Raw genomic sequence first — 24,656 nt, 5'->3', positions numbered from 1 at the left:
GTCTTGGTGGGTCACAGGGTGCTGCTGTGAAGAGGGGAACTGGATCTGGGTGGGTCATAGGGTGCTGGGGTGAAGAGGGGAACTGGATCTGGGTGGGTCACAGGGTGCTGGGGTGAAGAGGGGAACTGGATCTGGGTGGGTCACAGGGTGCTGGGGTGAAGAGGGGAACTGGATCTGGGTGGGTCACAGGGTGCTGGGGTGAAGAGGGGAACTGGATCTGGGTGGGTCACAGGGTGCTGGGGTGAAGAGGGGAACTGGATCTGGGTGGGTCACAGGGTGCTGGGGTGAAGAGGGGAACTGGATCTGGGTGGGTCACAGGGTGCTGGGGTGAAGAGGGGAACTGGATCTGGGTGGGTCACAGGGTGCTGGGGTGAAGAGGGGAACTGGATCTGGGTGGGTCACAGGGTGCTGGGGTGAAGAGGGGAACAGGATCTGGTTGGGTCAGGGTGCTGGGGTGAAGAGGGGAACTGGATCTGGGTGGGTCACAGTGTGTTGGGGTGAAGAGGGGAACTGGATCTGGGTGGGTCACAGGGTGCTGGATGAAGAGGGGAACTGGATCTGGGTGGGTCACAGGGTGCTGGGGTGAAGAGGGGAACTGCATCTGGGTGGGTCACAGGGTGCTGGGGTGAAGAGGGGAACTGGATCTGGGTGGGTCACAGGGTGCTGGGGTGAAGAGGGGAACTGGATCTGGGTGGGTCACAGGGTGATGGGGTGAAGAGGGGAACTGGATCTGGGTGGGTCACAGGGTGCTGGGGTGAAGTGGGGAACTGGATCTGGGTGGGTCACAGGGTGCTGGAGTGAAGAGGGGAACTGGATCTGGGTGGGTCACAGGGTGCTGGGGTGAAGAGGGGAACTGGATCTGGGTGGGTCACAGGGTGCTGGGGTGAAGAGGGGAACTGGATCTGGGTGGGTCACAGGGTGCTGGGGTGAAGAGGGGAACTGGATCTGGGTGGGTCACAGGGTGATGGGGTGAAGAGGGGAACTGGATCTGGGTGGGTCACAGGGTGCTGGGGTGAAGAGGGGAACTGGATCTGGGTGGGTCACAGGGTGCTGGGGTGAAGAGGGGAACTGGATCTGGGTGGGACACAGGGTGCTGGGGTGAAGAGGGGAACTGGATCTGGGTGGGACACAGGGTGCTGGGGTGAAGAAGGGAACTGGATCTGGGTGGGTCACAGGGTGCTGGGGTGAAGTGGGGAACTGGATCTGGGTGGGTCACAGGGTGCTGGGGTGAAGAGGGGAACTGGATCTGGGTGGGTCACAGGGTGATGGGGTGAAGAGGGGAACTGGATCTGGGTGGGTCACAGGGTGCTGGGGTGAAGAGGGGAACTGGATCTGGGTGGGTCACAGGGTGCTGGGGTGAAGAGGGGAACTGGATCTGGGTGGGTCACAGGGTGCTGGGGTGAAGAGGGGAACTGGATCTGGGTGGGTCACAGGGTGCTGGGGTGAAGAGGGGAACTGGATCTGGGTGGGTCACAGGGTGCTGGGGTGAAGAGGGGAACTGGATCTGGGTGGGTCACAGTGTGTTGGGGTGAAGAGGGGAACTGGATCTGGGTGGGTCACAGGGTGCTGGGTGAAGAGGGGAACTGGATCTGGGTGGGTCACAGGGTGCTGGGGTGAAGAGGGGAACAGGATCTGGTTGGGTCAGGGTGCTGGGGTGAAGAGGGGAACTGGATCTGGGTGGGTCACAGTGTGTTGGGGTGAAGAGGGGAACTGGATCTGGGTGGGTCACAGGGTGCTGGATGAAGAGGGGAACTGGATCTGGGTGGGTCACAGGGTGCTGGGGTGAAGAGGGGAACTGCATCTGGGTGGGTCACAGGGTGCTGGGGTGAAGAGGGGAACTGGATCTGGGTGGGTCACAGGGTGCTGGGGTGAAGAGGGGAACTGGATCTGGGTGGGTCACAGGGTGATGGGGTGAAGAGGGGAACTGGATCTGGGTGGGTCACAGGGTGCTGGGGTGAAGTGGGGAACTGGATCTGGGTGGGTCACAGGGTGCTGGAGTGAAGAGGGGAACTGGATCTGGGTGGGTCACAGGGTGCTGGGGTGAAGAGGGGAACTGGATCTGGGTGGGTCACAGGGTGCTGGGGTGAAGAGGGGAACTGGATCTGGGTGGGTCACAGGGTGATGGGGTGAAGAGGGGAACTGGATCTGGGTGGGTCACAGGGTGCTGGGGTGAAGAGGGGAACTGGATCTGGGTGGGTCACAGGGTGCTGGGGTGAAGAGGGGAACTGGATCTGGGTGGGACACAGGGTGCTGGGGTGAAGAGGGGAACTGGATCTGGGTGGGACACAGGGTGCTGGGGTGAAGAAGGGAACTGGATCTGGGTGGGTCACAGGGTGCTGGGGTGAAGTGGGGAACTGGATCTGGGTGGGTCACAGGGTGCTGGGGTGAAGAGGGGAACTGGATCTGGGTGGGTCACAGGGTGATGGGGTGAAGAGGGGAACTGGATCTGGGTGGGTCACAGGGTGCTGGGGTGAAGAGGGGAACTGGATCTGGGTGGGTCACAGGGTGCTGGGGTGAAGAGGGGAACTGGATCTGGGTGGGACACAGGGTGCTGGGGTGAAGAGGGGAACTGGATCTGGGTGGGACACAGGGTGCTGGGGTGAAGAAGGGAACTGGATCTGGGTGGGTCACAGGGTGCTGGGGTGAAGTGGGGAACTGGATCTGGGTGGGTCACAGGGTGCTGGAGTGAAGAGGGGAACTGGATCTGGGTGGGTCACAGGGTGCTGGGGTGAAGAGGGGAACTGGATCTGGGTGGGTCACAGGGTGCTGGGGTGAAGAGGGGAACTGGATCTGGGTGGGTCACAGGGTGCTGGGGTGAAGAGGGGAACTGGATCTGGGTGGGTCACAGGGTGATGGGGTGAAGAGGGGAACTGGATCTGGGTGGGTCACAGGGTGCTGGGGTGAAGAGGGGAACTGGATCTGGGTGGGTCACAGGGTGCTGGGGTGAAGAGGGGAACTGGATCTGGGTGGGTCACAGGGTGCTGGGGTGAAGAGCGGAACTGGATCTGGGTGGGTCACAGGGTACTGGGGTGAAGAGGGGAACTGGATCTGGGTGGGTCACAGGGTGCTGGGGTGAAGAGGGGAACTGGATCTGGGTGGGTCACAGTGTGTTGGGGTGAAGAGGGGAACTGGATCTGGGTGGGTCACAGGGTGCTGGGTGAAGAGGGGAACTGGATCTGGGTGGGTCACAGGGTGCTGGGGTGAAGAGGGGAACAGGATCTGGTTGGGTCAGGGTGCTGGGGTGAAGAGGGGAACTGGATCTGGGTGGGTCACAGTGTGTTGGGGTGAAGAGGGGAACTGGATCTGGGTGGGTCACAGGGTGCTGGATGAAGAGGGGAACTGGATCTGGGTGGGTCACAGGGTGCTGGGGTGAAGAGGGGAACTGCATCTGGGTGGGTCACAGGGTGCTGGGGTGAAGAGGGGAACTGGATCTGGGTGGGTCACAGGGTGCTGGGGTGAAGAGGGGAACTGGATCTGGGTGTGTCACAGGGTGATGGGGTGAAGAGGGGAACTGGATCTGGGTGGGTCACAGGGTGCTGGGGTGAAGTGGGGAACTGGATCTGGGTGGGTCACAGGGTGCTGGAGTGAAGAGGGGAACTGGATCTGGGTGGGTCACAGGGTGCTGGGGTGAAGAGGGGAACTGGATCTGGGTGGGTCACAGGGTGCTGGGGTGAAGAGGGGAACTGGATCTGGGTGGGTCACAGGGTGCTGGGGTGAAGAGGGGAACTGGATGTGGGTGGGTCACAGGGTGATGGGGTGAAGAGGGGAACTGGATCTGGGTGGGTCACAGGGTGCTGGGGTGAAGAGGGGAACTGGATCTGGGTGGGTCACAGGGTGCTGGGGTGAAGAGGGGAACTGGATCTGGGTGGGACACAGGGTGCTGGGGTGAAGAGGGGAACTGGATCTGGGTGGGACACAGGGTGCTGGGGTGAAGAAGGGAACTGGATCTGGGTGGGTCACAGGGTGCTGGGGTGAAGTGGGGAACTGGATCTGGGTGGGTCACAGGGTGCTGGGGTGAAGAGGGGAACTGGATCTGGGTGGGTCACAGGGAGATGGGGTGAAGAGGGGAACTGGATCTGGGTGGGTCACAGGGTGCTGGGGTGAAGAGGGGAACTGGATCTGGGTGGGACACAGGGTGCTGGGGTGAAGAGGGGAACTGGATCTGGGTGGGACACAGGGTGCTGGGGTGAAGAAGGGAACTGGATCTGGGTGGGTCACAGGGTGCTGGGGTGAAGTGGGGAACTGGATCTGGGTGGGTCACAGGGTGCTGGAGTGAAGAGGGGAACTGGATCTGGATGGGTCACAGGGTGCTGGGGTGAAGAGGGGAACTGGATCTGGGTGGGTCACAGGGTGCTGGGGTGAAGAGGGGAACTGGATCTGGGTGGGTCACAGGGTGCTGGGGTGAAGAGGGGAACTGCACCTGGGTGGGTCACAGGGTGCTGGGGTGAAGAGGGGAACTGGATCTGGGTGGGTCACAGGGTGCTGGGGTGAAGAGGGGAACTGGATCTGGGTGGGTCACAGGGTGATGGGGTGAAGAGGGGAACTGGATCTGGGTGGGTCACAGGGTGCTGGGGTGAAGAGGGGAACTGCATCTGGGTGGGTCACAGGGTGCTGGGGTGAAGAGGGGAACTGGATCTGGGTGGGTCACAGGGTGCTGGGGTGAAGAGGGGAACTGGATCTGGGTGGGTCACAGGGTGATGGGGTGAAGAGGGGAACTGGATCTGGGTGGGTCACAGGGTGCTGGGGTGAAGTGGGGAACTGGATCTGGGTGGGTCACAGGGTGCTGGAGTGAAGAGGGGAACTGGATCTGTGTGGGTCACAGGGTGCTGGGGTGAAGAGGGGAACTGGATCTGGGTGGGTCACAGGGTGCTGGGGTGAAGAGGGGAACTGGATCTGGGTGGGTCACAGGGTGCTGGGGTGAAGAGGGGAACTGGATCTGGGTGGGTCACAGGGTGATGGGGTGAAGAGGGGAACTGGATCTGGGTGGGTCACAGGGTGCTGGGGTGAAGAGGGGAACTGGATCTGGGTGGGTCACAGGGTGCTGGGGTGAAGAGGGGAACTGGATCTGGGTGGGACACAGGGTGCTGGGGTGAAGAGGGGAACTGGATCTGGGTGGGACACAGGGTGCTGGGGTGAAGAAGGGAACTGGATCTGGGTGGGTCACAGGGTGCTGGGGTGAAGTGGGGAACTGGATCTGGGTGGGTCACAGGGTGCTGGGGTGAAGAGGGGAACTGGATCTGGGTGGGTCACAGGGTGATGGGGTGAAGAGGGGAACTGGATCTGGGTGGGTCACAGGGTGCTGGGGTGAAGAGGGGAACTGGATCTGGGTGGGTCACAGGGTGCTGGGGTGAAGAGGGGAACTGGATCTGGGTGGGACACAGGGTGCTGGGGTGAAGAGGGGAACTGGATCTGGGTGGGACACAGGGTGCTGGGGTGAAGAAGGGAACTGGATCTGGGTGGGTCACAGGGTGCTGGGGTGAAGTGGGGAACTGGATCTGGGTGGGTCACAGGGTGCTGGAGTGAAGAGGGGAACTGGATCTGGGTGGGTCACAGGGTGCTGGGGTGAAGAGGGGAACTGGATCTGGGTGGGTCACAGGGTGCTGGGGTGAAGAGGGGAACTGGATCTGGGTGGGTCACAGGGTGCTGGGGTGAAGAGGGGAACTGGATCTGGGTGGGTCACAGGGTGATGGGGTGAAGAGGGGAACTGGATCTGGGTGGGTCACAGGGTGCTGGGGTGAAGAGGGGAACTGGATCTGGGTGGGTCACAGGGTGCTGGGGTGAAGAGGGGAACTGGATCTGGGTGGGTCACAGGGTGCTGGGGTGAAGAGGGGAACTGGATCTGGGTGGGTCACAGGGTACTGGGGTGAAGAGGGGAACTGGATCTGGGTGGGTCACAGGGTGCTGGGGTGAAGAGGGGAACTGGATCTGGGTGGGTCACAGTGTGTTGGGGTGAAGAGGGGAACTGGATCTGGGTGGGTCACAGGGTGCTGGGTGAAGAGGGGAACTGGATCTGGGTGGGTCACAGGGTGCTGGGGTGAAGAGGGGAACAGGATCTGGTTGGGTCAGGGTGCTGGGGTGAAGAGGGGAACTGGATCTGGGTGGGTCACAGTGTGTTGGGGTGAAGAGGGGAACTGGATCTGGGTGGGTCACAGGGTGCTGGATGAAGAAGGGAACTGGATCTGGGTGGGTCACAGGGTGCTGGGGTGAAGAGGGGAACTGCATCTGGGTGGGTCACAGGGTGCTGGGGTGAAGAGGGGAACTGGATCTGGGTGGGTCACAGGGTGCAGGGGTGAAGAGGGGAACTGGATCTGGGTGGGTCACAGGGTGATGGGGTGAAGAGGGGAACTGGATCTGGGTGGGTCACAGGGTGCTGGGGTGAAGTGGGGAACTGGATCTGGGTGGGTCACAGGGTGCTGGAGTGAAGAGGGGAACTGGATCTGGGTGGGTCACAGGGTGCTGGGGTGAAGAGGGGAACTGGATCTGGGTGGGTCACAGGGTGCTGGGGTGAAGAGGGGAACTGGATCTGGGTGGGTCACAGGGTGCTGGGGTGAAGAGGGGAACTGGATCTGGGTGGGTCACAGGGTGATGGGGTGAAGAGGGGAACTGGATCTGGGTGGGTCACAGGGTGCTGGGGTGAAGAGGGGAACTGGATCTGGGTGGGTCACAGGGTGCTGGGGTGAAGAGGGGAACTGGATCTGGGTGGGACACAGGGTGCTGGGGTGAAGAGGGGAACTGGATCTGGGTGGGACACAGGGTGCTGGGGTGAAGAAGGGAACTGGATCTGGGTGGGTCACAGGGTGCTGGGGTGAAGTGGGGAACTGGATCTGGGTGGGTCACAGGGTGCTGGGGTGAAGAGGGGAACTGGATCTGGGTGGGTCACAGGGTGATGGGGTGAAGAGGGGAACTGGATCTGGGTGGGTCACAGGGTGCTGGGGTGAAGAGGGGAACTGGATCTGGGTGGGTCACAGGGTGCTGGGGTGAAGAGGGGAACTGGATCTGGGTGGGACACAGGGTGCTGGGGTGAAGAGGGGAACTGGATCTGGGTGGGACACAGGGTGCTGGGGTGAAGAAGGGAACTGGATCTGGGTGGGTCACAGGGTGCTGGGGTGAAGTGGGGAACTGGATCTGGGTGGGTCACAGGGTGCTGGAGTGAAGAGGGGAACTGGATCTGGGTGGGTCACAGGGTGCTGGGGTGAAGAGGGGAACTGGATCTGGGTGGGTCACAGGGTGCTGGGGTGAAGAGGGGAACTGGATCTGGGTGGGTCACAGGGTGCTGGGGTGAAGAGGGGAACTGGATCTGGGTGGGTCACAGGGTGATGGGGTGAAGAGGGGAACTGGATCTGGGTGGGTCACAGGGTGCTGGGGTGAAGAGGGGAACTGGATCTGGGTGGGTCACAGGGTGCTGGGGTGAAGAGGGGAACTGGATCTGGGTGGGTCACAGGGTGCTGGGGTGAAGAGGGGAACTGGATCTGGGTGGGTCACAGGGTACTGGGGTGAAGAGGGGAACTGGATCTGGGTGGGTCACAGGGTGCTGGGGTGAAGAGGGGAACTGCATCTGGGTGGGTCACAGGGTGCTGGGGTGAAGAGGGGAACTGGATCTGGGTGGGTCACAGGGTGCTGGGGTGAAGAGGGGAACTGGATCTGGGTGGGTCACAGGGTGATGGGGTGAAGAGGGGAACTGGATCCGGGTGGGGCACAGGGTGCTGGGGTGAAGAGGGGAACTGGATCTGGGTGGGTCACAGGGTGCTGGGGTGAAGAGGGGAACTGGATCTGGGTGGGTCACAGGGTGCTGGGGTGAAGAGGGGAACTGGATCTGGGTGGGTCACAGGGTGCTGGGGTGAAGAGGGGAACTGGATCTGGGTGGGTCACAGGGTGCTGGGGTGAAGAGGGGAACTGGATCTGGGTGGGTCACAGGGTGCTGGGGTGAAGAGGGGAACTGGATCTGGGTGGGTCACAGGGTGCTGGGGTGAAGAGGGGAACTGGATCTGGGTGGGTCATAGGGTGCTGGGTGAAGAGGGGAACTGGATCTGGGTGGGTCACAGGGTACTGGGGTGAAGAAGGGAACTGGATCTGGGTGGGTCACAGGGTGCTGGGGTGAAGAGGGGAACTGGATCTGGGTGGGTCAGCTGAGAAGAAATTTGCAATGGAATAACACTTGGGTATTTGTACAAAACGATCGATGGTGAATCAGCAGATTGGGGGAGACTCCGTCTGATTTTAGTCTGTATTGTAGTAAGTGGATAGAACATCGGGTAGTATGAACAACCGGTGGGCAATTTTGTTTATTCATCCTTTGGGATCTGGACTTTGCTGGTAAAGTCTGAACTGAACCTGAACTGCCATTCAGAGGGCATTTGGAGACAAACACATTGATGGGTCAGGAGTCATAAATAGGCTCGAAGGGTAAGGATGAGAGATCTCCTTCCCTGAGGGACATCAGTAAAACTGAAGGGTCATCATTACTAATGACTAGATTTAAAAACAATACCAAACAATTATTAAGATGTTGGAAATCTGACCACAGATCCAAATCTGTTGCAGAATATGATGAACTGAGTTTAGATTTGTCACTTTTGTTGTGGTGGTATCCGTGGACTCTTCATCCATCCCTCTGCACTACTCATCTGCTTTGATGTACTGCCCTGTTTCCCATCACTCCAAAACCAACCTTGTGCCTGTCCATTGGATCACTGTGTCCACGGTGTCCTGGACAATATTTCTCCTTCAATAACATCACCAGAACAGACTGTCTGATCGTTCTCACCTTGCAGTTTGTGGATTCTGCTGTGTGCAGAGTGGCTCCACATTCCCGACTCTGCAACAGGGCTGTACTTTGAAACTACTTCATTGCCTGTGAAGAGCTCGGGGACACCATGAAAGGTGCTCTGTAAATGTCAGCACTTTATCTCACAACCACTTTCACTGAATCACCAGCAACACTGGTTAATGTAGGAAAGCACTTGTTAAACAAACCCAGTCGGGGGATGGAGGAGGGCAAGAAATTATAGCAGATGTTCTGTCTCTGAACTGAGAATAAGCAGTTCATTTGAACAGTAATGTTCAACTCGTGTCCCATGAGTGTGTGATGGGACAGGTTGTGGGAAACTTAACTGTGTTTAATCTCTGCTGCCTCCGCCCTGGGAGGGATGGGACAGTGCAGAAGGATCTTTATATCTAATCCGTGGCTGCCAGGACAGGACATGGGAACTGTAATCTGCATTTAACTCATGCTCTGTGTACTCTGGGATGATTGTTAGATTCACCTTTGAGGAAAAATTTCCCAGATTTACAAGATAAATACTGATTCCATTGAATGACAGAGCAGAGTGAGGCCATTCATCTGATAGTGTCTGTGCTTCCCTTTAGCTGAGCAAACCCAATAAACCCATTGGTCTCTCTGCTCTTCCCTGTATCCCTACAAAAGGCGGATCTCCTCCTGTTCCCTCTCTACACTCACTGTTGGCCACCACCATCATTCAGGCAGTGTGTTCCAGATCACAAACATTCATCAACAAACCTTCCCTTAAATGCTTCCCTATTACACATTATTGACTTGAACGCTTCCCTCCCCACCCCACCTGCACCACTCCCTCTCTCTCCCCCACCCACCAATGCAAGGCTGCCCGGAATGTGTGAAGGAATTGTGATTTCAATTCCCTACCTTACCCTCCTGCACCACTTCCTCATTGTCTTCCCAACTCCAAAATTCTCCCCCACCGTACCCCACCTCCTCACCCATCAGGGAATAAAACTAAAACCTCAATCCCATCAATTATTCCTGGGATATCGCCGATACTTTTGCTGTATCTCAGGACGGACCTCACACTGGACGTTACATGATGGGACTGACACCCACCTGTACCCTGGGGATATTGAGCCATCAACCAGATCATACATGTGTAACCATTCCTTCAGATTATGTCTCAATCCCATTACCTTCAACATGAAAGCAGCCGACAGTAAAACCCGATCCCAATAACTTGACACTGAACAGATCCATTGTTGTCACTGACAGGGAACGAGTTCAACTGCACTGAAACGCTCAGCCCCTGAACGTGGCTTCAGTTGGTGCTGAGGATCAGAAGCCAGACTTGAACCAAACACTTCAGCAGAACAACATGAGAGAGGTCTGGAGTGGAATGAGGACCATCACTGGGTTCCGGCAAACTAGCAATAGAGGAGCTGATGGCAGTGTGGACAGGGCCAACAAACTTAACCCGTTCTTCAACAGATTTGACACTGTGGCCCCTGCCTATCCCCCACATGATTTATCTGTTGTTGGCCCCCAACCAACAGATACTCCACTCTCCCCTCCTATCCCTCCTCACAGCCCCCCACCCTGCTCTCATGACTACACCCCTCCCACACCTGAAACCGCCAAGGTGGCTTTACAGTTGAACAGGTGAGAAGACAGCTGAAACGTCTCCACCAAAGCAAGGCTACAGGCCCGGATGGTGTCAGCCCCAGGGTGATCAAAGTCTGTGCCCCCCAGCTATGTGGAGTACTTCACCATGTCTTCAACCTGAGCCTGAGTCTCCAGAGGGTTCCTGTGCTGTGGAAGATGTCCTGCCTCGTCCCTTTCCGAAGACGCTTCGCCCCAGTGGCTCCAATGACTACAGACTGGTGGCATTGACCTCCCACATCATGAAGACCCTGGAGAGTCTTGTTCTAGAGCAGCTCCGGCCTATGGTTAGGCCACACTTAGACCCCCTCCAGTTTGCCTACCAGCCCCGACTAGGAGTTGAGGATGCCTTCGTCCACCTGCTGAACCGTGTCTACGCCCACCTGGACAAGCCAGCAAGCACTGTGAGGGTCATGTTTTTTGACCTCCAGTGCGTTCAACACCATCTGCCCTGCTCTGCTGGGTGAGAAGCTGACAGTGATGCAGGTGGATGCTTCCCTGGTGTCATGGATTATTGATTACCTGACTGGCAGACCACAGTACGTGCGCTTGCAACACTGTGTTTCAGACAGAGTGGTCAGCAGCACTGGGGCTCCACAGGGGACTGTCTTGTCTCCCTTTCTCTTCACCATCTACTCCTCGGACTTCAACTACAACACAGAGTCTTGCCATCTTCAGAAGTTTCCTGATGACTCTGCCATGGTTGGATACATCAGCAAGGGAGATGAGGCTGAGTACAGGGCTACGGTGGGAAACTTTGTCACATGGTGCGAGCAGAATCATCTGCAGCTTAATGTGAAAAAGACTAAGGAGCTGGTGGTGGACCTGAGGAGGAGTAAGGCACCGGTGACTCCTGTTTCCATCCAAGGGATCAGTGTGGACATGGTCAAGGATTACAAATACCTGGGGATACGAGTGGACAATAAACTGGACTGGTCAAAGAACACTAAGGCTGTCTACAAGAAGGGTCAGAGCCATCTCTACTTCCTGAGGAGACTGAGGTCCTTTAACATCTGCCGGACAATGCTGAGGATGTTCTACGAGTCTGTGGTGGCCAGTGCTATCATGTTTGCTGTTGTGTGCTGGGGCAGCAGGCTGAGCGTAGCAGACACCAACAGAATCAACAAACTCATTCGTAAGGCCAGTGATGTTGTGTGGGTGGAACTGGACTCTCTGACGGTGGTGTCTGAAAAGAGGATGCTGAGCAAGTTGCATGCCATCTTGGACAATGACTCCCATCCACTCCATAATGAACTGGTTAGGCACAGGAGTACATTCAGCCAGAGACTCATTCCACCGAGATGTAACACTGAGCGTCATAGGAAGTCATTCCTACCTGTGGCCATCAAACTTTACAACTCCTCCCTCGGAGTGTCAGACACCCTGCGCCAATGGGCTGGTCCTGGACTTATTTTTTCCACTTGGCATGATTAACTTATTATCATTTAATTATTTATGGTTTTATATTGCAATATTTCTTCACTATTCTTGGCGGTGCGGCTGTAACGAAACCCAATTTCCCTCGGGATCAATAAGGTATGTCTGTCTGTCTGTCAGTCTGTCACTCAGCTCACTCAGCACAACCGGCCGGTGTCAAGGCACAGTCTGGTGACAAGATCCGACCCCATTCCCCTGAGCCTGTCCCCGGTCTGTGGACAGTTCACTGGTGGGGTGGGATATGTACCCTTGTACTGTTACTGGGCTCTAGAGAAACCCGCCGGTTCGGGGAGATTCATGTACTTGCTCTGAATATTTCACTGATTTCAGTTAAATCACCGAATTCCCCAAAACCGTAAATAAATAAAATACTACTAGTACGTAAAGATACAATTGAGAAGTTGGTCTTACCTGAAGTCACTGTCAGCGAGGTTCCTGAAGTCACTGTCAGCGAGGTTCCTCCGCCCCAGCCGATATAACCGTCACAGTATTGTCACAGTGCTCCATCTCCCCATTCACCCAGTACAGTAACTTCACTTGCCCGTCACATCCAATAATCTCAGCAAAATGTCAGCATGATCCCTGTCCGGACCGGGAACAGCCGCTTCCTGGATTTCCATCCTAAACTCCGTCCTTGTCTTTTCCTGGCGTGTGAATAAAACAGTTTTCACAGTTTTCCTGTCTGTGGACACCGGCTCCCGCCATCACCCGGAATCAGAGTCGAAACTTTTTTGGGCTTTTAGTTGTTCAGGAATGGACATTTAGACCCAGCAGTCCGAGTCAGGCTTCGGGGATTTGACTCTGGGAAGCAGCAATGCGGAATCCGTGGAGACAGACTGCGCTGCAGACGCTCCTTTGTCGGGACCAGTTTCTGTTCAGCTCCCCGTCACCGTGCTCCATATCACAGTGCTTCACCGCAGGTCACAAACCGCCTTCATCACATCCAGCCCGAAATCCAGTGGATCCCAGAGCCGGCAGGCGGATTTATTAAACCCTCCCTCTGTGTCCTGGTATCCCACACAGTGGGTCCCAATCTCGGCCATCCCAGTCCTGAAGTGGAGATGATATAACCCACCGGGACCTTTCACTGGGCTTCCACTGACAGCTCCTCCTCGGTGGTCCCGTTCCCTTCCAGACACATCTCCAGTGGAATTTGTACCCACTCCCAGACTATCCACTCGGGATCTGATTTATGTCCATGGGTTCCCGTCCGAAGAGCCCGATTTAAAGAGTTTAGTTGCGGTTGATTTGTGTATGGAGGGAGCCGCCATCTCTCACACTGTGCCAATCACAATACAGTCACAGTGATACACCGCCGTACCATAACCTCCGCCCCTCTCAGGTTGTTCATTTGCAGATAAAAGTCACTGCTGTCCTTGGAAGCGGTGAATCGGCTCTGGACTCCAGGAGCGTAACACTTGTAACTTTCTATTCTTTCCGCTACCAACCACTCCAGCCCTTTCCCGGGGACCTGTTTCACCCAGTGCATCCAGTAGCTGCTGATATCGAACCCACTGACCGCACAGGTCAGTCTGTGGGACTGTCCGGGCTGTACCACCGCTGACTTGGGCTGTGTCAGCACGGTGTCGGACCGCACGCCTGTCAATAAAAAAGAGCAGAAATAAATAAAATAAACCACGGGCAGAGGTTCACAAAGCCTCCGAGAAACAGCCGGTCCCGGGAGGGCGACAAGCCGCGGGACACCCACCTGCCAGACAAGACAGGAGGAGACAGAGATAAGGAACGACCCCCATCGCCCTGAACACTGAGCCGGACTTGGACACTGTTGAGATTGGCGGCTTCAGCTCAGGCCGGCTTTCGGAGTAAAGGCCGGTGGAAGCGTCCGAAGAGTCCGATTTAAAGAGTTTTGTTGCGGTAGGTTTGTGTATGGAGTGAGCCGCCATCTCTCACACTGTGCCACCCACAATACCCTAGACCGTACTGCCGTATATCATCCCAGTAGTCGCGATAGCAGCCTTTCACACAGTAATAGGTGGCCGTGTCATTCACTCTCAGGTTGGTCATTTGCAGATAAAAGTTGCTGCTGTCCTTGGAAGCGGTGAACCGGCTCTGGACTCCAGGCGCGTAATACTTGTAACTTTCACTATAATACGTTACCAACAGCTCCTTCTCTTTCCCGGGGACCTGTTTCACCCAGTACATGTAGCGGCTGCTGATATCGAACCCACTGACCGCACAGGACAGTCTGTGGGACTGTCCGGGCTTTACCTCCGCTGACCTTGGCTGTCTCAGTACGATGCCGGACCGCACACCTGTCAATAAAAAAGAGCAGAAATTAATAAAATGTTCCACAGGCAGAGATTCACAAAACCTCCAAGAAACAGCCGGTCCGCCGCGGGACACCCACCTGCCAGACAAGACAGGAGGAGACAGAGATAAGGAACGACCCCCATCGCCCTGAACACTGAGCCGGACTTGGACACTGTTGAGATCGGCGGCTTCAGCTCAGGCCGGCTTTGTCCGGAGCCGCAGTGAGCGCTGTTTAAATAGGGACGTGGGCTGTGAGTGAGAGAGGGAGCCGCGGTTTGAACAGGCTCTCACACACTGAAACCAGAGACGCAGCTTCCTGTCCCCGCCCACAGCAGCGATTTCAATTCCCCAAAAGATGTTTGTCTCTGCAACAGGCGGCGGGTCAGCGGCAGTGACCAGATCCGGATTAAAGATCTGTCACACTCTGATCGATTCATCAATTTCAGCGATGAACAGTTTGTGTAAACTGAAACACACAGAATCCCAGCGAGGGACAATGAGAGACACTAGCCAGTTCACAGATATCTCCCTGAGAGACACCAGTCAGTGGACAGATATCCCTCAGTTATGGGCAAATATCCTCTTTAGTGACGGTCTGAGAAAGACTGGTCTGTGTAGGAAAATGTATTAAGCAACAAAAAAGAGTTACCACACAATCTTCTGACTGAACCCAATCCACAAGAATCAATGTTAAACAGGGATCCCTGGTTGGAATATACACTGACTGATCAGTAATTTTCTCTTTCTGTTGGATAAGGGGGCATTGGGAGCAGACCCAAGTGCAGGACACAGACACAGAGGTAGTATAAGCAGAACAGTGTTTATTGATGGTTACTAGGAAGGCCAGGGAGCGAGGAGAAAAATGTCAACATGGACGTAAACGTTGGATAACAAACCGGTAAACCGCGGACTCAGACTCAGAACTCGGATCTTGACTTGGACTCGGAACTCGGATCTTGACTTGGATTCAACTCAGACTTGGACTTGGAACTTGGCTGGGACTCAGAGCCTGGAAATGGAACACAGCTTGGAGCCTGGAACTGGAACAAGGACCAAGAGCCTGGACTTTGACTAGGACTTGGGCAACGAGGAGACAGAATACCGAACTTGGAGTAGTGGCAAACAGCCGGACCTACTCAGCTGGAAGGACTAGGACAACGAAGAGATAGAAACCCAACTCGGAGTAGCCACAAACAGCCGGATCTACTCAGCTTGAAGGACTTGGACAACGAAGAGCCAGAACCACTGAATGACAGTCCATAAGTACCTAGGCTTGGAGTGGAGGAAAAACGGCCTGCAACACACAGCTGGATGGCAGGCTCTTGAGTCGACCCCAGGAACTTGACTCGGGCTTGGAACTTAACTTGACTCGGGCTCGGAACTTGAGTAGACTCGGGCTTGGCAGACGATCCCTTATTCCCAGCGGCTCGGAGCATGCATAGGGCAATGGTGAGCAATTCTCAGCCTGGCATGAAACCAACAGGGTTTGCATCCCAACTCGGAGTTGCAGCAAGATGACCGGCATCTCAGCTGGGTATGAAAACGACTGAATTCACTAAGCAGCCCCAGGAACTGAAGCAACTTAGAGTCCATGATTCTTGGCGGCTCCGGTGATGGTACAGACTTCTCAGCAGCCTGGAGTGTGAATCACCGGACTAGCTTCTGGTGATGGTCCAGCACTGAATAACTGTCCCTGGATCCTTTTAAGCTCCCAGTTTTGAAATGCAGATCAGGTGCCTTAATCAAGGCTTCCAACAGAACACGGGGAAAAGGAAATAACTGGAATGAGGAGTCCACGAACCGGACTGTGACACTTTCAGACTTGACAGCATGAATTTCAGTGCCAGGTTCCTGTCTATAAGCTGGACATCTGACCACAGACTGGTGTTTCTGAGTCCCTAAGGGGAATATCTGTCAGTAGACAAGATCAACACAATGTGGAAGCAGACGGCGTCAATGTTCAAGGAGATCAGTGAGGCTTGTCTACATTTCAGAGCTGGAAAGGAAAACAAAGAGTGGATACAGTAGGAAATTGGACAGCCTTAGAAAAAAAAATGGAAAATTAAGAAGAAAGTGTTCAAAATTGTAAAGACAAACTCTCTACTTGTATGAATCTTAACAAATAATCAAAGGTATTAGAATGGTATATCAACTGTGAAAATGAATGAAAATAAAAAAAAAATCCAGAGAGGCAGGACTTATGAACAGTTGGAGAGGTATAATATGATTACAAATAGTGAGCATGGCTTTGTCAAGGGCAGGTCGTGTCTTATGAGCCTGAATGAATTTTTTGAGGATGTGACTGAACACATTGATGAAGGTAGAGCAGTAGATGTAGTGTATATGGATTTCAGCCAAGGCATTTGATAAGGTACCGCACGCAGGGTTTATTGAGAAGGTAAGGAGGCAAGGGATCCAAGGGGACATTGCTTTGTGGATCAAGAACTGGCTTGCCCACAGAAGGCAAAGAGTGATTGTAGACGGGTCATATTCTGCATGGAGATCGGTGACCAGTGGTGTGCCTCAGGGATATGTTCTGGGACCCCTACTCTTCATGATTTTTATAAATGACCTGGATGAGGAAGTGGAGGGATGGGTTAGTAAGTCTGCTGATGACACAAAAGTTGGAGGTGTTGTGGATAGTGTGGAGGGCTGTCAGAGGTTACAGTGGGACATTGATAGGATGCAAAACTGGGCTGAGAAGTGGCAGATGGAGTTCAACCCAGATAAGTGTGAAGTGGATCATTTTGGTTGGACAAATATGATGGCAGAATATAGTATTAATGGTAAGACTCTTGGCAGTGTGGAGGATCAGAGGGATCTTGGGGTCCGAGTCCATTAGACGCTCAAAGCAGCTGCGCAGGTTGACTCTGCAGTTAAGAAAGCATGTGGTGCATTGGCCTTCATCAATCATGGAATTGAATTTAGGAGCCAAGAGGTAATGTTGCAGCTATATAGGACCCTGGTCAGACCCCACTTGGAGTACTGTGCTCAGTTCTGGTCACCTCACTACAGGAAGATGTGGAAGCCATAAAAAGGGTACAGAAGAGATTTACAAGGATGTTGCCTGGATTGGGGAGCATGCCTTATGAAAGCAGTTTGAGTGAACTCGGCCTTTTCTCCTTGGAGTGACGGAGGATGAGAGGTGACCTGATAGAGGTGTATAAGATGATGAGAGGCATTGATTGTGTGGATAGTCAGAGGCTTTTTCCCAGGGCTGAAATAGTTGCCACAAGAGGACGCAGATTTCAGGTGCTGGGGAGTAGGTACAGAGGAGATGTCAGGGTAGGTATTTTACACGGAAAGTGGTGAGTGCGTAGAATGGGCTGCCAGCAACTGTGGTGGAGCGGATACGATAGGATATTTAAAGAGACCTTTGGGTAGGAGCTTAGAAAAATAGAGGGCTATGGGTAAGCCTAGTAATTTCTAAGGTAGGGACATGTTCGGCACAACTTTGTGGGCCGAAGGGCCTGTATTGTGCTGTAGGTTTTCTGTGTTTCTTTGTTTCAATGCAAAGTCAACACAAATTAAGGTGAAACTTCAATTGGCATTCACTGAAGCTAACAAGAAAGTGAAGAGTTTCTAAGAATGGATAAGAGAGTCTACATGGAAGGTGTTGCATGTCGGCCACAGCAGCAGCCAGTCGACGTGATCAGGAAAATATATACAAGATTTCAAAATTGGTATGCAGAAATTTCCAAGCCAGATGCAGTAGCCCCATGAGAGGTAAGAATGGTCTGCTTTAGACAAGAGTATGAAGCACGATGGACAGGGTATTTCAGAGATTTACTGAGTAGATGCAGAGGACCTTGATATCAATGCAGATCCACCCAGGAAAGAAGAGATTGTTACTGTGATTAAGTCAATAAGAAACAGCAAAGCATCAGAACATGACAATTTGAAAGCCGAAGTTTGCTGCGAGAGGGGAGAACGTGTTGGACCTTGTTTATACAAACATTCCTGACGCGTACCGGGTGGAGCCCTGCCCCCACCTCGGTTACTCAGCCCATATCTCTGTTATGCTAATCCCAGCATACAGACTGCTCGTCAGATGCTCCAGACCAGTTCAGAAGCAGGTGAAAACCTGGCCAACAGGAGCCATCTCTGCTTTTCAAGACTGCTTTGAGCACACTGACTGGCACATGTTCAGGGAGGCTGCAACCAATGGTGACTCTACCAACTTAGAGGAGTACACGGCATCAGTGACCAGCTACATCAGCAAGTGCATCGATGATGTCACTGTGTCCAAGACCATCACTACACGCGCTAACCAGAAGCCATGGATGACCGCAGAGGTGCGTGCACTGCTGAGGTCCCATAACTCCACCTTCAGAGCAGGCGACGAGACAGCCCTAACAACAGCAAGGGCCAAACTGTCCCGGGCCACCAGAGAGGCAAAGCATGCACACACCTGGTGAATCCACAGCCACTTCCAGGACAGCGGCAACACATGGCGCATGTGGAAGGTCATTCAGGACATCACCAACTACAGGACAACATCACCTCCTGTGCTGGTGATGCCTCCCTTCCAGATGTGTTGAACAACTTCTGTGCTGGTTTCGAGGCAGAAAATGACGTGGTGGCAAGGAAGACCACTCCTCATCCCAGTGAACAGGTGCTGTGTCTCACCGTGGCCGATGTAAGGAAAACTCTGTGCAGGTCAACCCACGGAAGGCTGCTGGACCAGGCAATATTCCTGGTGAGTGCTCAGAGGATGTGCAGACCATCATCCCCGTGCTGAAGAATTCCTCAGTGTCCTGCCTCAACAACTACCGTCCCTTTGCTCTCACATCCATCATCATCAAGTGTTTGGAGAGGTTCGTCATGAGGCACATAAAGACCCTGCTGCCCCTCTCACTGGACCCCCTGCAGGTCGCGTATCATCCCAACCACTCAACAGACAACGCCATCACCAGCACCCTCTACCTGGCCCGTACCCACCTGGACAAAAAATACAAATACATTCAAATGCTGTTCATAGACTTCAGTTCAGCTTTCAACACAATTATTCCTCAGAAACTGATTGGAAAGCTGAGCCTACAGGGCCTGAACACCTCCCTCTGCAACTAGATCCTAGACTTCCTGACTGGGAGACCTCAGTCAGTCTGGATCGGAAGCAGCATCTCCAAAACCATCACACTGAGTACGGGACCCCCAGGGCTGTGTGCTCAGTCCACTGCTATTCACTCTGCTGACCCACAACTGTGCAGCAGTACACAGCTCGAATCACATCATCAAGTTTGCTGATGACACGACCGTAGTGAGTTTCATCAGCAAGAATGATGAGTCAGCATACAGAGATGAACATACAATGTTCAGCGACTAATGGACTGGTGCAGAGCCAACAACCTGTCTTTGAATGTGAACAAAACAAAAGAGATGGTTGTTGACTTCAGGAGAGCTCAGTGTGACCACTCTCCGCTGATCATTGATGGTTCCTCCATTGAGATTGTTAAGAGCACCAAATTTCTTGGTGTTCACCTGGTGGAGAATTTCACCTGATCCCGCAACACCAGCTCCGTAGCCAAGAAAGCCCAGCAGCATCTCTACTTTCTGTGAAGGCTGAGAAAAGTCCATCTCCCACACCCCATCCTCATCACATTCTACAGGGGTTATATTGAGAGCGTCCTGAGCAGCTGCATCACTGTCTGGTTCGGGAATTGCACCATCTCGGATCGCAAGACCCTGCAGCGGATAGTGAGGTCAGCTGAGAAGATCATCGGGGTCTCTCTTCCCGCTATTACAGACATTCACACCACACACTACAACCGCAAAGCTAACAGCATTGTGAAAGACCCCACGCACCCCTCACAAAACTCTTCTCTCTCCTGCCATCTGGCAAAAGGTACTGAAGCATTCGGGCTCTCATGACCAGACTGTGCAACAGTTTCTTCCCTCAAGCCATCAGACTCCTCAATACTCAGAGTCTATACTGACATTTACATCATTTATTATTATTTTGTAATTTGTCCTCTACTGTGCCTATGTCTTGTTTATTAATTATTGTACTGCCCTGCACTGTTTTGTGCACTTCATGTAGTCCTGTGCAGGTCTATAGTCTAGTGCAGTTTTTCTGTTGTTTTACCTAGTCTAGTGTAGCCTTGTGCTGTCTCACATAGTCTAGTGTAGTTTTGTGTTTTTCATGTAGCACCAGGGTCCTGGAGGAACGTTGTTTCATTTTTATTTTGTACTGTATCAGCAGTTTATGTTTGAAATGACAATAAACTTGACTTGACTTGACAAAACTGAACCAAAAGTTTCAGCAGTCACCCTGCAACCACTGTTTACTATAATCTGGGAATGGGGACAACTGCCCAAGGACTGGACAAAGGAAGTTAGGATCCCCAAGAAAGGAGTACTAAGTGATTGCAACAACTGGTGTGGCATCACACTTTTGTCTCACCAAAGTCATTGTCCAATGGATTACAGATGCTGTAGATGTGTGATTGAAGAAGGAGCAAGTTGGCTTCAGGAAGAATAGAGGCTCTGTCAACCGGATCTTCATGCTGTGTAACATCATAGAGCAGTGCACAGAGTGGCAGAGACAACTGTACATACATTTCATGGACTTTGAAAAGGCTTTTGATAGCATCCACGGGGAGAAACTCTGCCGAATTATCTGATCATACAGGATCCCTTCCAAAATTGTCCAGCTTATCTTGAGTTTGTTTGCTAATTTCATGTTTAAAGTTCAAGTCATTGCATTACAGGAATGATGTGGATGCTTTGGAGAGGGTAAAGAGTAGATTCAGTCAAGTGTTGTTTGGATTGGAGCATATTTCCTGTAAGGTGTGGTTGGATAAACTTGGACTGTTTTTGCTGGAGTGTTGGAGACTGTGGGATGGACTGACAGAAGTATGTAAATTTATGAGGAGCATAGATAGTCACAGACCTTTTCCCAGAGTAGAAACATTAAATGCCAGAGGGCAGAGGTTTCAGGTGAGAGGGGAAAAGTGTAAATGAGATTTATAAGGCCTAATTGTGGTCAGTATCTAGAATGTGCTGTCAGAGGAATTGATAGCAACAGATAAGACAACAAGATTGATCAGTGAAGAACCAAGTGGTCCCAGCAAAACCTAAACTAGTCACTGGTGTTGAGGTTATTCGGTGAGTAAGTGCCTCTTTCCAATACTGTCAACTATGGCTCCCATCACTTTACTGAAGTCTGTGTAGATGAATTGGGCCATTATTGTCTAATTAGATTTGTCCTGTATTTTGAGAATGGACATATTGGGCAATTTTTCCCATTTTTGTGCAGATGTCAGTGTTGTATCTGTACTGGAGCAGTTCAGTTGGAACCATCAGTATAATGGCATTGGGCCAGAGCACAAATTTCCTGTTTGCAGCGTAAATAACCCAAGCCAATCTCTGGTTTCTTTCCATCGAACCCAATATTTAAGTTTGGTTCAAGTCAGCTTTATATTGTTACTTCCCAGAGGACAGATGTCTCCATACTTGCATGGATGTCTTCTCCCTTCAGACTTTCAGTCCCATACGTCTATCCTCTTTTCAATAATACAAGAATTATTTATTGGTATAAAAAGTATTTCCCTGCCTTGAGCAGCGAGCTTATTCTTTTTAGTAAGCCTATTTCCTCTGGAATGTGCCCTGTTCAGATTAAGTCAAACCACATCTCTGACAGGAAGCTGAGAAGGAAATATGCCCTATATCACTGCCCAGTTTCATCCATGAAAATATAAAATATAAAATGAAAATATAAAATGTGTTTCTGGTAAATCAACAGTTGCACACAGAGTTTCTGTTCAAATTTACCCCGTGCACTGAGTGTCAGGAGGTTGTTCAGCCCTCCAGTCCATTCCCACATGAGCTGACCTGAGTTTGATCTCCATTTACCCACCTTGGTTCCACATATTTTAATAATTGAACTCAAATAAAATTCTATTAATTTTGAAGTTTCAACTGATACCTCCCACCTCCATCTCCCCAGTCTTGACCACTTCCCAGGGAGAGTTTCAGATTTCCAATGCCCTGTATATCCTGAAGTAACAGATTCTTTGTGTTATTTTTCTGTGTCATTCTTGAATGTTTTTAAACTCCCCAATTACACTGGCCTTCAATTTTCCACACTTCAGAGAACAAGAGACCAGACCAAAGATTCTATCTCAGTCCCAGTAGCACTTCACTGGCCCTGTGTGTGTTGAACAATCTTTGGCTGTTTACTCTAGAGCATAGGCTGAAAGGCAACCTGATGGAGGCTTATAAAAGTATGAGAGTCATCGATAAGGTTGACAGTTAGAAGAGTCATTTTCCCAGGGAAAAATATCATATCCATAAGGACAGAAATTTAAGCTGAGGGGTGTAACATTTTAAGGAGATTTGTGGGTTGTATTTTCTACACACAGTGATAGGTGCCTGGAATGCACTGGCAGGAGTGGTGGTGAATCAGCATGATAGTACAATTGAGATACATTTGAAAAAGCTCATGACCATTCAGGATATGGAGGGATATGGATTCTGTGCAGATTGTTCGCTTTAGATTAATTTGGTGTTATGGCTGTCACAGTCACCATGGGCTGAAGGGCCTGTTCCTGTGCTGTACTGTTCTGTGTTGTAGGTTTACTTGAATCTCAGTAACTATTTGTTATTAATAGCTGACAGGTGTCTGAAACTCTGCGATAACATTAACACTCAGTCCTTACACTTCCTCTCCGGTTTCACAGGCAGGTTTAATTTGAGCAGGGGGCCCTCCCAGTGGAGCTGTGTTACTAACAAGAATAAACACACTGCTTTACATATGGAAATACAATTCTAACATTGTGCTTTGCACCAACCAACAGGTTCATGTTTACCACACAGAATGAGACAAAGTGAATCAAAACCAAAGGGCAAAAGACACAGAGAGAGCAAGACCCTCTCCTCGTTACAGAGCATTTGCCACGTGTCAGAAACGGGCTCACTGTAATGATGATTGACTGTTACTGATTGATTTATTGATTATGTTTTCAGAATGTATGTACACCTGCATTTTATGTTCTGAAGCAGTTTTTGCTCAAATTGTGTTTGCTCAAACTGAGCACAGATCCATCCTGACGACTCTTAATTTAGGTGATCAGATAATTGTGAATTGGCAGCAATAAAGTGAAATTTAGTTGTAGAATTTGGTCAGTACAAACATAGCAAAAAGCATCATTTTCAATGATGATTTCATAAATCAAAATTAAATAATAAAAATCTTTAAAACAGACCGAAAGGGTGTAGGCTGAAGCTACAGCTTATTACACCTACCCCTCTTACTTATACAAAACATATTTGGTGTCGATCATCACATCAAAGCAAAAAATTTCATAATCTTTTAATGCAAAATCCAATTCCAAGTATTTATTTACTTTACTCCCATTCATTATAAATCATGTATTTTATATTTGTTCATTAAATTATTTTAAAATAATTTTTAAAATTTGTTAAGTGTGGTGCATGTTTTTAAATTCTCACTACAACTGTTCCATAGATTCACCCCTCTGACTGAAATACAATGAATTTTTACATTTGTTCTTATCCTTTGTTTTTGAAATATACATGTTCCTCTCAAATCATGTTGACTTTCTCTCATTTTAAACAATCTTTCTATACTTTGTGGTAACTGTCCATTTTTTACTTTATACATAATATGTATTATTGTAAAATCTATGAAATCTCTGAATTTTAAAGTGTTTAATTGAATAAATAGTGGATTGTTTGGCTCATAATAACTTGTCTTATTTACAATTCGTATGGCTTTCTTTTGGAGTAGAAAAATTGAGTGTATTTGTTTTGTATGTATTTCTCCATAAATACATCTCTCCACAGTAAGTCATGTATGGGACTATAAGTGAACAGTATAATGTACACAAGGATGCCTGATTTCAGAAATATTGCACTTTGTACAGTATTGCAATAGATTTTGACATTTTTTGCTTTGACATAATTTATATGTGGTTTCCAGCTTTATTTATTATCTATTACCACTCCTAAACATTTTGTTTCAGATACCTTATCAATTTCAACATCATTTATTCTGTTTACTATATGAGTTTAGTACACGGTTTCCAAATATTATGAATTTAGTTTTACTTGGATTCAGTGATAATTTGTTAGTATCAAACCATTTCTTTATAATTTTTAGTTCTTTCTCCACTGTATCCAAAAATTATTTCAGACGTTCCCCACTACAAAATATAGTTGTATCATCAGCAAATAATATACATTTTAATGTCTGAGAAACCATACATATATCATTTCTATACAAAATGAACAGCAACAGACCAAGCACTGAACCTTGTGGAACCCCACAAGTTACCCTGAAAAGTTTTGAATGTGAGTTGTTTATATGTACATACTGATATCTGTCTTCCAAATAACTACTTAACCAGTCATGTGCCACCCGCCTAATACCATATCTTTCTAAATTTGCTAATAATAATTTATGGCCAATGGTGTCAAATGCTTTTTTTAGATCAAGGAATATTCCCACTGTGTATTCATTTCTTTCTATAGCGTGTAATATTTCTTTTACAAAATCTATTAGCGCTATTGTAGTTGCTCTGTT

General features: G+C 51.0%; 1 long non-coding RNA gene and 1 gene segment (V, D, J or C); one reads left to right on the top strand and one right to left on the bottom strand.

Annotated features, from left to right (window-relative positions):
• The window catches only part of LOC140716612 (immunoglobulin heavy constant gamma 4-like), an 82,888-nt gene extending 70,566 nt beyond the window's left edge, over positions 1 to 12,322 (bottom strand). The window contains exon 1 of the C gene segment in view: positions 12,251 to 12,322.
• The window catches only part of LOC140716615 (uncharacterized), a 132,771-nt gene extending 108,974 nt beyond the window's left edge, over positions 1 to 23,797 (top strand). Inside the window, exon 3 of the long non-coding RNA XR_012096329.1 lies at positions 22,909 to 23,797. This is a non-coding gene — a long non-coding RNA (uncharacterized lncRNA). The remainder of the gene's footprint in view (positions 1 to 22,908) is intronic.
• Positions 23,798 to 24,656: the final 859 nt, after the last annotated feature.

This window comes from Hemitrygon akajei, chromosome 25 (assembly GCF_048418815.1).
Source record: "Hemitrygon akajei chromosome 25, sHemAka1.3, whole genome shotgun sequence".
Classification (NCBI taxonomy): Eukaryota; Metazoa; Chordata; class Chondrichthyes; order Myliobatiformes; family Dasyatidae; genus Hemitrygon; species Hemitrygon akajei.
This window is presented reverse-complemented; position numbering and strand designations above follow the sequence as displayed.